This window comes from Ailuropoda melanoleuca, chromosome 17 (assembly GCF_002007445.2).
Source record: "Ailuropoda melanoleuca isolate Jingjing chromosome 17, ASM200744v2, whole genome shotgun sequence".
NCBI lineage: Eukaryota > Metazoa > Chordata > Mammalia > Carnivora > Ursidae > Ailuropoda > Ailuropoda melanoleuca.
Genome location: NC_048234.1, coordinates 39,643,625 through 39,656,284, shown reverse-complemented (window position 1 = coordinate 39,656,284; position 12,660 = coordinate 39,643,625). Strand labels below are relative to the sequence as shown.

The following is a 12,660-nucleotide window of genomic DNA, read 5'->3' as shown; positions in this document are numbered from 1 at the left end:
TGTTGGCCTCGCTGCTTCTGAGCCATTCGATTCTGCACTCTCTGTTTTCTAGGAGTGCTACCTCTGTTGTTTACTTAGAGGCTCTGTTCTCTCTAGACGCCAGTAGATTTTGGCTAAAAGGCCAGTCTAGAAATATCGCCTGGAGATTCCCTGCTGAGCAGAAAACTCCAGAGAATTGCAAAGTGGTGGAGGTGAAGGGAATACCTTTAAAATTATGAAGAGACACTGTGATTATGTAAAGAGGGCTCAGATCAATGTCCTTCTCAGCACTGTCACGGAATATGGGGCCAGTCTGCCCTTTGTGAGTAATATCGTAACAACTTCACTGTAAAACCAAACGTTACCCTTCTTTAAAAGTGTCATGTTCCCTCTAATAATTTTTCTTTATTTCCACAGTCTTGCATGGTTTCTAATAACTTTTTTTTTGCAACTAATTACATTTTTATTTGACTTGGATGGGTTCAATAAATTGGCCTTATTTCTAATTCCTGGCCACGTATGGATTCTGAGAACCAGGCCCTGGAGCAGACTCTCAAAGTGGACCAGCAGCATCAGCGTCCCCTGGGACCTTGTTAGAAGTACAAGTACTACTCCTCCCATCGCTCTCCCAACCAGGCCTATGGAGTTGGAAACTCTGGGCCTCCAGAAAGCTTCCAGACGAGTCTGAGGCATGCTAGTTTGGGAACCACAACTCTAAAGCATGAGTTCTTAAAAATCTTCAGAAAAGTAGAAGGTTTTTTACTAAAATCTTTAGTCTTCACCATTGAAGCTTCTGAAACAGCTTCATTCGGTCACCAGAAGGGCCACATTTTCTGTGCATGAAACCAGAGCTCTGTCCTGCTGATTTCTCCCTGACCAGAGGCTGTCCTTCCTCTGAGCTGTGGTCCTGCAGCCCCCATGCAGCCTAGCACCCTCTCCGTGGCCTCTGGGCTCTGCGCTGCGGCTTGAAGAGAACCACTCCTTCCCCACTGGCTTCACTGGCTTCTAATAACAGGTGGAACTCTCTGGCCTAAAGAAATAAGAAAAAATACTTTCTGATTTCTCCCTGACCAGAGGCTGTCCTTCCTCTGAGCTGTGGTCCTGCAGCCCCCATGCAGCCTAGCACCCTCTCCGTGGCCTCTGGGCTCTTCTCCTGCCCCCACTGCAGGCTGCCAGATATGACCCCATCTACCATCTAGGGGGAGCACACTGTCCAGTCCTCCTTACCCTACCTTTGGGCAATGCTGGGTCCCTTAGCTACTGTCTTCATCTTGACATGGGTCTCTCCTGAGTTCCGATTTGGGGCTCTGCTACTTACAATACCTTGCGGCAGCCTCCTTAAGCCGGCTCCCTCCCCTCCGCCATATCCTCCTATATATATCACCCTGGATTCGTGTCTGTGTCTCCGAGCCTCCTACCTTGCAAACAGTGGTCGCTTTTCTGCCTGTAGACCTGCATCATTTGTCTTCTCAGATCTCCGATTGAGTTCTCAGGTCTTCAGAATAATATGATAACTAACTAGTCGTATTCGAGAGATGAGACAAACTTAGAGTCCCCCTACTCCTCCGCCACCCTAACTCCCCTCCCCTCACAGACTTCTATTTAAATAAAAAATTCTTGGTCTACCTGTCCCTGAGAAATTTTTCCATCTGGAGACATCGGTACCATATATAGGGCAGTCTGCATATCAGCACGTATCGTAGATGTGGGAACAGCCACATGGTAATGATCTAAGCAGAGAACTGTGCAAGGCTAATACCTCTTAATGACAGTTCTCAAAGTTTGCAGATACAAAGACTACAATCTAAACTGTGAGTAGTAAGTATGTTATGTCGTTTCCCTGAAAATGTTCAACTTTGATAAGAGAAGGAGCTCCGTTGACCAGTGCATGGTATGGATCGGATTGCTCCGAGTCGAGGCTTCTGCTATCCTTCCCATACTGGAAGGCATAGTTGATCAGGCCACCATGGCAGCCCTCATGGCCTTTAGACAGACAGCAGTCCACCAGGTTCTGCTCACTCCGTGCAACAACGTTTGCCAGTTTTCCAGAACAACTGTCCTTCAAGGGCACCCCTTGCATGAAAAGCCCAACCAACACAAGCCACAAAAACCCTGAAACCAAATTAAAAGCTCTCAGTCTGCAAAACCAATGGCAAGATTTGACAACAGCGCACACATCTGAAAACTTTTTTAAAACACAGAGAACCTGCCCATGTTTCTCAGCCGACCACAGCAAGGGCACGCGCTCCTTTCACCTTTACTGAGGGTCACCTGCTGGGTCCTGTCTCACCTGAACCTTCACGGGGGTTACGTAGTCTTTCTCTCTCCAGTCCACAGATGAGGGGGTCTCAGCAAAGAGAGGTGCTTGGATCACGTTCCCCTCCTCATGCTTCCGCATTTGAAGACATTCATCACCTGCCTGAGTTCTTCACTGGTCTTCAAAGAAAAGCACATAGAATGCTGACAAGCAGGAGACTTTTTTTGTAAAGTAACGGGGAGAGGAAGCACAAAGGTTCAGTAATCCACGCCACACTCACCAGGTCACCAAAGGCATTCATGGCCATCATGAAGCTGTGTTGCCCTTGGCTGTATTCCTCATTGTGCTGGTCAATCATTTTCATAGTCTTCTCCCACACTGCTCTCCTCTGTCCTTCTACGTTCTGCAGAAAAACAAACTATCGTTTACTTTTATGTAAAGCAAACTCACCTGCACCAAGTGGATGTGCTCACAGAGAGGAGGAGAAACTTGACCAGGGATGGGCTGGTGGTCCGGGAGCTATTCTCCAGCGACCACACAGGACATATGCCCACACGGTGTGCGGTCACGGTGTCCTGCTTACTGCGTTGGTCAGAGCAGCCTCAGGAAGCTACTCTCTGCTGGGAACTCCCACCATCATAGAACATTCCCCGGGGGTCTCACTGGACAGCTTGGATGTTACCAACCTCGTCATACAGTTTCCCATGTGCCGCCTTCCAGTGGGACCAGTGCGCATCTAAGCTCTGATTGAGTCATTGAGCCGCTGAGGCCATTCCCAGGCAAAGGGCAGCCAGGAAGAGAGTTGGATGCATGTTCCAAAACTTAAGAAAGGAAAACACATGAGTTTCTGATTAAACCAAACTGTATGAAAGAGCCATCCTTGTTTCTTCCGAGATCTTAGAGCCACTAAAGTGGAATACAAATATAGAATTTATCCTCCAGGGACTGTGGAGGAAGGCTGAGGGTGTGAGATGTGCAGGGGACTTGCAGCCCTGTTCCCCGCCCTGCAACCTGCCCGCAGCTTCCGGGGCATGTGAACAGGAGCGCGTGGCACCACCATCCTGTAGCCCGGCAGGTGGGGTGTATGATGGGGCCAGGCCCAAGGGCAGCATTCCAGTGAGCCCTGTACCTCGACCCAAAAGGTGGTGTCCAAGCTGGTTTGGGGAACGGCCCCGCCTCTCGGGACTGGCCTTGGCCTCGCCTGTGGCAGCTGCAGCTACGCTGACCTAGTCACAGGTGCAGGTCTAGGGGTCTCCCAGGTTGGGTGAGGGTCCCAGGCTTTGCATGGAAGGCTTTTCGAGGGCCAGTACTCCCGCCCCCGCGCATGCCTACTCTATGATTGACTCTTCCTGTCTGTGTGCAGAACCTCTGACACTGGGCTTACTGGCAGGTGACAAGGCTTCTGGACAAATAGGGTGTGAGTCAGTTGACCTGGAAGAGGGGGAGCTGGGGGACCAGGGACAGTGCTGAGGGGAGGTCCATACCTTTTATGGAGACCCACATCAATTAATTACCTTGAATTCATGTGCTGGCAGGTGGTTCATGAATAGAAGTCACAGGGAGCCCCAAGTGCGTTTTCGGCCTCAGCCTGCATGTCCTTCTGTCCTAGAATTATGGGTTAAAATTTCTCTGAGGATTGAGGGGCGCCTGGGTAGCACAGTCATTAAGCGTCTGCCTTCGGCTCAGGGCGTGATCCCAGCATTCCGGGATCGAGTCCCACATCGGCCTCCTCCGCTGGGAGCCTGCTTCTTCCTCTCCCACTCCCCCTGCTTGTGTTCCCTCTCTCACTGGCTGTCTCTCTCTGTTAAATAAATAAATAAAATCTTAAAAAAAATAAAAAAATAAAATTTCTTGAGGATTGAGAACACCATAATCCAGCCGAGTGGTCCCTGATTATTCCAGGCAAAGGTGGGGGCAAGTGGCAGAAACCAAGCCCACAGACAGATTTATTAGCACTGTTTCAGGATGGGTTACCTCTGGGTTTTGGGCAAATCTGGAATGGGCTGGCAATCCCCAACACTTGCCCAAATTCCTGGAAAGAAGGGGGACACACGGAGGAGTGTGCAAGGAAGGCATGGTGCTCTGTAATTCCCTTTTTTAAAAAAAGATTTTATTTTATTTATTTGACAGAGATAGAGACAGCCAGCGAGAGAGGGAACACAGGCAGGGGGAGTGGGAGAGGAAGAAGCAGGCTCACAGCAGAGGAGCCTGACGTGGGGCTCGATCCCAGAATGCCGGGATCACGCCCTGAGCCAAAGGCAGACGCTTAATGACTGCGCCACACAGGCGCCCCTGTAATTCTCCTTTCCTCTCTCCGTTAGGCAGGGATTCTTCCTCCCTCTCAAGCTTTTCCTCAAAGCCAACAGAAATGTTTTATTTCCAGAAAAATAGGGTTTAATAAGACAAGGAAAAGTGGGATGTAGAAATCGCTCCCCCCCACTCTCTGCATTATGGATTATTATGTTCTTCAGTACCCAATGTGCTTTTCTTGAGATTTAGTTTCACAAAGTTAAGAAAAACAGCTATTTTCAAGCAAAAAAAAAATGTTCATCACAAGACCATGAATTTGCCTTCTGATGACCAGTTTTGCTCTCCTCAGAAACACGATTCCACACGTCTAGACAGTGGGTCATGGCCTCCTTCTCCGGACCTACACCTGTGAGACCCCCCAGCGATCCTGCTCACACCTCGTCTCCAGCCCTTCTCTGCTCGGGGAGGGCGGTGGTCCAAGGGATTCCATGCAGAGGCTGGGAGTCAGGGCAGGACCGGGAGGGGCATTCTGCAGCTCTTGGCTGGGGCCCTGGCAGTCTCCCCAGAGCCCTCAGCCTCAGTTTCCTCAGGGAGGACGTGGGCAGTGATTAGATTTTCCTCAGAGGATTCTGTGAGACCGAATGCGTTAACACATGTCAGGCATTAGCTCAGAGCAGGGCTCATGTCACACTGCTTCCTTGTGAGGGCTGTGAGGAAGAAATCCACAGGCCCCAGATGGGGTCACTTAGGTTAAGGCCCCAATTCAGGAAACCAAGACTTAATCACTAACCCAACTCAGGTTCAACCCCCAGCAGTGTAACCTTGAGGGAGCCCACATGGAATTCCTGGTGCATCTGGGGAACTGACTGAGACCCTTCTGCTCCCCTGAGCAGGGCCACCTGCCCCAAACAGTGCATTCCTTGTGAATAGAGTCTTTTCTTCTTCTTTTATGCTTTTTCTCTGCCTTTTAAAACCTTCCTTTTGTTAGCTCAGCTGAGTTCCTTTCTACTTGCTGGACGGGATGCTGCCTGGTTCATGAATCTGCTCACAAAGCCAATGAGATCCTCAAATTTACTTGGTGGAAATTTGATTTGTTGGCAGGGACCAGATGTGGAGTAAACTCCGAGCTGCTTTCGGGACAAGGAGAAACACAGGGGCGGTACCCGCGAACCCTTGAGTTCTGGGTCTTCTCCCCTTTCCCCAGTGCTGGGGGTAAGCTTCCCTGGGTCAGAGCTCTGCTCTGTGTGTCCCTACTTTTGCCTGGAGCTCCCAGTCCAGTTGGCTTTCCTTTACAGGATGTGTCCGCTTGAGCCGCAGAAGGTGATGCCAGGAGGCCAATAGCGCTGGCACCTTTGCCTGGAGCCCCACTGAGCCTTCAGTAGGGTCTGCCCTGAGCCAACCCGGGCCTTTCAGGCCACGTACCCCCTGTGGAAACCTCAGCGAGCTTCCCAGGGGAGCAGGTGCTGGCGCTCACAGGGCCTTCCCAGGGTCAGGACGCAGCTCTGCTGGCACATGAAGGCACATGCTGGTTTTTCTGGTTTCGTATACACACAGGCTATTGCTAGCAAGGTCTCAGAGGCCAGAAAGCCACAAAAATTGGCTGGCACGATTCCAGCATTTAAAGGCTGTTAGATGGCCTGCCACCTCAAGAAGTCTCCCATAATAGGATAAGTTGGTCACGGGACAGGTTACATGGAAACTAGGTCACCCACCAGGGTCAAAAAAATCTTCCTGCCACTAGGTACCCTGTGACGTAGCACCCAGTCCTCAACCTTGTGGCCCCTCCCTTTTAAATATGAATCAGTCTCCTAGAAACCCAAAGCCTTAGCCGGGCGGATATATAGTCAAGTGCAATACCTACTGTACACTTGCTGATTTAAGTCTGAGAATTGTAATCACAGAATGTAAGGATATCTAGAAAGAATGAAAAGAATAATTAAAAAATAACCTAGAGTTACAGTGGCCATTAAGTTAGGATTGTTCATTTAAGAACCCCAGTCAGGGTACCCAATCTAAATACACAGAATGGGATGCCTACTTTAATTCAAATGCAGAAGCCTCCAAAAGGCTTCGAGATTCCAGAATAGTCACAGTGAAAGGTTCATTACAAAAGGCTACTGAACAATTAAAAACACAAGAGTTACCTGAGACAAAGACTGTAAGATTGACTTGTCTCCCACGGCTCCTCCATCCTCTCTTCCTTGAGGGCTCCGTCTGCTACTTTCCCACCCCACGTGCCTTTCCACCTGCAGAGACACTCACCTTTTCACAGGAAACCACCTGAGGGGACAGGGGATCCTCCAGATGCCTGGCATCCTTGACCAAGGACTGAACTGAGGGCCACAGGAAAACATTTCTCCAACCTGGGCAGGGTCCCCAGAGTTTGTTTGATTGTCTCATTTTTAAATCAATTCCTCCTGAGCCCAGGTGAGAGAGGGAGATAAGAATTCACATTATCCCTTCCTTTCCAAGTCCAGACCCATTGGTTATGGATCCTTTTTTCCTGGAATTACTATTTCCTCTCGTCTCTCTGGTTTTACATCGTAAAAACGTGGCTGGGCTTTCCACCTGCTTCAGCTCTCTGTTGGGCTATCTTTGGGAGTGGCTCTAGGTCTTGTAAAAGTTATACCGTTTACACCCTCTTGAAGGATGTCTTTTGGGACCATTATGTTGTGTAATACTGCCATAAAGTGTTACTGTTTTTCCTGACTAAGATCTGACAATATATTTTTAGAATTTTAATGACTCTTACTAAAAAATTTGGCCAAATTAAAAGCTGATAATCAGAGCCTGATTGAATTTTTTAGTTTTTAATTGTCTTTCTTTTTTTACTTTTTAGGCCTTTTCTTTTAAGCAAAGTTTACTCAGAGGAAGACTTTCTCACAGGTGGATGGGCCCATCAGTCCTTTGATATTATTAAAGAAACAAGTCCATTCTTTGAGAAACGAAAAACAAGTGTCCTTGTTTTACAATCTAGTCTTTACAGCACACAAGGTGTGGTTCCAAAAACAATTCAAAGAACACCAATCCTTTTTATCAACTCCAAAACCTCCATTATTTATCTCAATAGGCTTATAAGTATTATAAAAGTCTTTCTAGAAAGTGCTTGAATTTTTTCCTGTGCCTTCAAAATATAAACATTCAGTGTTCTACTCATGTTCCCCAGGAACCCCTTATGCTGCTCATCTCTTCACAAAGAATATTCCAGGGAGATTATTTGTACCAACCAAACATGGAAGGCAAGGCACTTAAAACTTGATTTGCTGGGGCGCCTGGGTGGCTCAGTCGGTTAAGCGGCTGCCTGTGGCTCAGGTCATGATCTCAGGTCCTGGGATAGAGTTTGCATCGAGCCCCACATTGGGCTCCTTGCTCAGTGGGGACCCTGATTCTCCACTGCCTGCAGCTCCCCCTGCTTATGCTTGCTCTCTCCCTCTCTCTCTCTGTGTCAAATAAATAAAAAATCTTTTAAAAAAATAAAACTTGATTTGTCAACAAGAAATACAAATTTTAAGTGCCTTCTCCACAAATATTAAAAACAAAAATAACTTTAGCCCTCTAGAACAATAACCTTAACTTATTCCATCTACCAGAGAAATAAAAACAGATCCAAACTTAAAAGTTGGGTTTTTTAAGCTTGTATTTTTTAAAGTAATCTCTATACTCACCATGGGGCTGGAACCAACAACCCCAAGATCAAGAGCCCTATGCTCTACCAACTGAGCCAGGAGGAGCCCCCAAACTAGGAAGTTTCGTACCTATTTCATGACAGTAATTTTACAATAGAAGCTATAACATCTGCAGCTCTCTGTATGTTCGTGGGCATCTGTAGACGTGTTGTAAATGCTTCTACCTTCGGGTGGCATTGCCAAAATTAATTTGTGGAAGACCTCTATTTAGTTGGTTTGAAAGCGAGTGACCATAAGCATTGGGCATTCTAAAACTCCAAAAGGGAGAAACTAACCCAAGTGCTTTTCAAGTTCACATGATCTAGAAAATTATATGACATAAATGCTACTTTATTTATTTTTTTTATGATTTTTTATTATATTATGTTAGTCACCATACAGTACATCCCCGGATTCCGATGTAAAGTTCGATGCCATTAGTTGCGTATAACACCCAGTGCACCATGCAATACTTGCCCTCCTTACTACCCATCACCGGTCTATCCCATTTCCCCACCCCCTCCCCTCTGAGGCCCTGAGTTTGTTTCTCATAGTCCATAGTCTCTCATGTTTCATTCCCCCTTCTGATTACTCCCCCTTTCTTTATCCCTTTCTTCCCCTACCGATCATCTTAGTTCTTATGTTCCATAGATGAGAGAAATAATATGATAATTGTCTTTCTCTGCTTGATTTATTNTTGTCTTTCTCTGCTTGATTTATTTCACTTAGCATTATCTCCTCCTGTGCCGTCCATGTTGCAGCAAATGTTGAGAACTCGTTCTTTCTGATAGCTGTATGTATAATGTTGAGAACTCGTTCTTTCTGATAGCTGTATGTCCATTGTATATATGGACCACAACTTCTTAATCCAGTCATCTGTTGAAGGTCATCTTGGCTCCTTCCACGATTTAGCTATTGTGGACAATGCTGCTATGAACATTGGGGTGCATATGGCCCTTCTCTTCACTACGTCTGTATCTTTGGGGTAAACACCCAGTAGTGCAATGGCTGGGTCATAGGGTAGTTCAATTTTTAACTTTTTAAGGGACCTCCACACTGTTTTCCAGAGTGGCTGTACCAACTTGCATTCCCACCAACAATGTAGGAGGGATCCCCTTTCTCCACATCCTCTCCAACAATTGTTGTTTCTTGCCTTGTCTATCTTTGCCATTCTAACTGGCGTAAGGTGGTATCTCAGTGTGGTTTTGATTTGAATTTCCCTGATGGCTAATGATTTTGAACATTTTTTCATGTGTCTGTTAGCCATTTGTATGTCTTCATTGGAAAAGTGTCTGTTCATATCTTCTGCCCATTTTATGATTTGTTTATTTGTTTCTCGTGTATTGAGTTTGAGAAGTTCTTTGTAGATCTTGGATACCAGTCCTTTATCTGTGGTGTCCTTTGCAAATATATTCTCCCATTCCGTGGGCTGTCTCTTAGTTTTTTTGACTGTTTCCTTGGCTGTGCAGAAGCTCTTTATCCTGATAAAGTCCCATAAGTTCATTTTATCTTTTATTTCTCTTGCCTTTGGAGATGTGTCGTGAAAAAGGTTGCTCTGGCCGATGTCATAGAAGTTGTTGCCTATGTTCTCCTCTAGAATTTTGATGGATTCCTGTCTCACATTGAGGTCTTTCATCCATTTGGAGTTTATTTTTGTGTATGGTGTGAGAGAGTGGTCAAGTTTCATTCTTTTGCATGTAGCTGTCCAATTTTCCCAGCACCATTTATTGAAGAGACTGTCTTTTTTCCACCGGATGTTTTTTCCTGCTTTATCAAAGATTAGTTGCCCAAAGAGCCGAGGGTCCATTTCTGGGTTCTCTATTCTGTTCCATTGGTCGATGTGTCTGTTTTTGTGCCAGTACCATGCTGTCTTTGTGATCACAGCTTTGTAGTACAGCTCGAAATCCGGCATTGTGATGCCCCCAGCTTTGTTTTTCCTTTTCAACAGTTCCTTGGAGATTCGGGGCCTTTTCTGGTTCCATACAAATTTAAGGACTATTTGTTCCAGTTCTTTGAAAAATGTCCTCGGTATTTTGATCGGGATAGCATTGAAAGTGTAGATTGCTCTGGGTAGTATGGACATTTTAACTATGTTAATTCTTCCAATCCATGAGCATGGAATATTTTTCCATCTTTTTATGTCTTCCTCAATATCTTTCAAAAGTGATCTATAGTTTCTAGGATATAGGTCCTTTACGTCTCTGGTTAAGTTAATTCCAAGGTAACGTATGGTTTTTGGTGTTATTGTAAATGGGATGGATTCCCTAATTTCTCTTTCTTCAGTCTCGTTATTCGTGTATAGAAATGCAACTGATTTCTGGGCATTGATTTTGTATCCTGCCACCTTACTGAATTGTTCTATAACTTCTAATAGTTTGGGAGTGGATTCCTTTGGGTTTTCCATATAGAGTATCATGTCATCTGCAAAGAGAGACAGTTTGACTTCTTCTTTGCCGATTTGGATACCTTTGATCCCTTTTTGTCTTCTGATTGCTGTTGCAAGGACTTCTAGTACTATGTTGAATAATAGTGGCGAGAGTGGGCATCCTTGTCGTGTTCCTGATCTTAAGGGAAAGGCTTCCAGCTTTTCCCCATTGAGAATAATGCTTGCAGTAGGCTTTTCATAGATGGCTTTTATGAGATTGAGAAATGTACCCTCTATTCCTACACTCTGAAGGGTTTTAATCAGGAAAGGATGCTGTATTTTGTCAAATGCTTTTTCTGCATCAATTGAGAGGATCATATGGTTCTTGAGTCTTTTCTTGTTGATATGATGTATCACATTGATTGATTTGCGAGTGTTGAACCATGCTTGCATCCCAGGTATGAATCCCACTTGGTCATGATGGATAATCCTTTTAATGTACTGTTGGATTCTATTAGCAAGGATCTTGTTGAGGATTTTGGCATCCATATTCATTAGAGAAATCGGTCTGTAATTCTCCTTTTTGAGGGGGTCTTTGCCTGGTTTGGGGATCAAGGTAATATTAGCCTCATAGAATGAGTTTGGTAGCTTTCCTTCTGTTTCTATTTTTTGAAATAGCTTTAGGAGAATAGGTATTATTTCTTCTTTGAATGTTTGGTAGAATTCCCCAGGAAAACCGTCTGGGCCTGGAGTTTTATTATTTGGAAGGTTGTTTATCACTGACTCAATTTCTTCATAGTTAATTGGCCTATTTAAGAAATCTATTTCTTCCTGTTTCAGTCTTGGTAGTTTATAGGTTTCCAGGAAGGCCTCCATCTCTTCCAGATTGTTTAGTTNGATTAGGGAAGTTTTCAGCTACAATTTGTTCAAATATCTCTTCTAGACCTCTGTTTTTCTCCACCCCCTCGGATATGCTGATGATTCTGACATTGGATCGTTTCATTGAGTCAGTAATCTCCCGTAACCTACATTCGTGGGTGTGGATTTTTCTAAGTCCAGCTTCTATTTTCGTTTTTTCCTCTACTAACCCATCCTCCAATTCGCTAATGCGTTCCTCTGCCTCGGTGACCCTGGCCGTCAGAGCCTCTAGTTTTGCCTGCATTTGGCTTATAGAATTTTTAATTTCTGTCAGATTCGTTCTCATTTCCATCCTTAGGGATTCTATATTCTCAGTAACATTTTTGTTAATACTTTTTTCAAGTCTACTCATCATTTTGACCATTATTACTCTGAATTCCATCTGATAATTTGGTTACATCCATATCCATTATTTCTGTGGCAGAGGCCACAGACTCACTGTCTTTTCTTTGCTGGGCGGGGGCTTCTCCTTCTTGTCATTCTGATGAGGAGAGATTGCGGGGTTGTCCAGAGCCCAAATTATTGACCAGGACCCAGGCCGTGCACCCTTGTTTTATAGGGATCTTAGGGATGTGGGCTTCTTCTTTAAAGATTTTATTTATTTATTTATGTGGCAGAGAGCCAACCAGCGAGAGAGGGAACACAAGCAGGGGAGTGGGAGAGGAAGAAGCAGGCTCCCAGTGGAGGAGCCCGATGAGGGACTCCTTTCCAGAACGCCGGGATCACGCCCTAAGCCGAAGACAGGCGCTCAGTGACTGCGTCACCCAGGCGCCCCGGGATGTGGGCTTCTTGATTTTTCAGCCTGCCCTCTGGGGGAGGGGCCTGCTGCGCCGATACTCAGGCAACCCTGTTTGGGTAGAGTCTCTGTGTCCCCTGCGAGGGGGGATGGGGATGGGCACGCTGTGAGCCGGTATTTCCAGGCTTTTGTTCTCTGGCAGGTTTCCCTGGTGGTTTGCTGTGCCTTTTCTGAGAGAGCAGCAGTAGCCGAATCTTAGCCTTTGTCACAGAACAGAGGGGATCACGGGCCATTCTCCACTGATGTTCTGGCCACTTTAACTCTGTTACTGTTGGTGCTGCTCAACCCTGCAGTGTCCCGGGATGTGTGACCCACACCCGCGTCCCAGCCCTCACTTCCAGGGCCGGCGTGTCTCTGTCGTTTGTGTTTCTAACACCGCCAGCTGCCCCGCACGCGCTCCCGGAGTTCCCGGTCTCAGTCTGGATCCAGT

General features: G+C 46.1%; 1 pseudogene; it reads right to left on the bottom strand.

The window, feature by feature from the left end:
• Nucleotides 1-1,783: 1,783 nt before the first annotated feature.
• LOC109489794 lies at nucleotides 1,784-2,594 on the bottom strand (annotated as a pseudogene).
• Nucleotides 2,595-12,660: the final 10,066 nt, after the last annotated feature.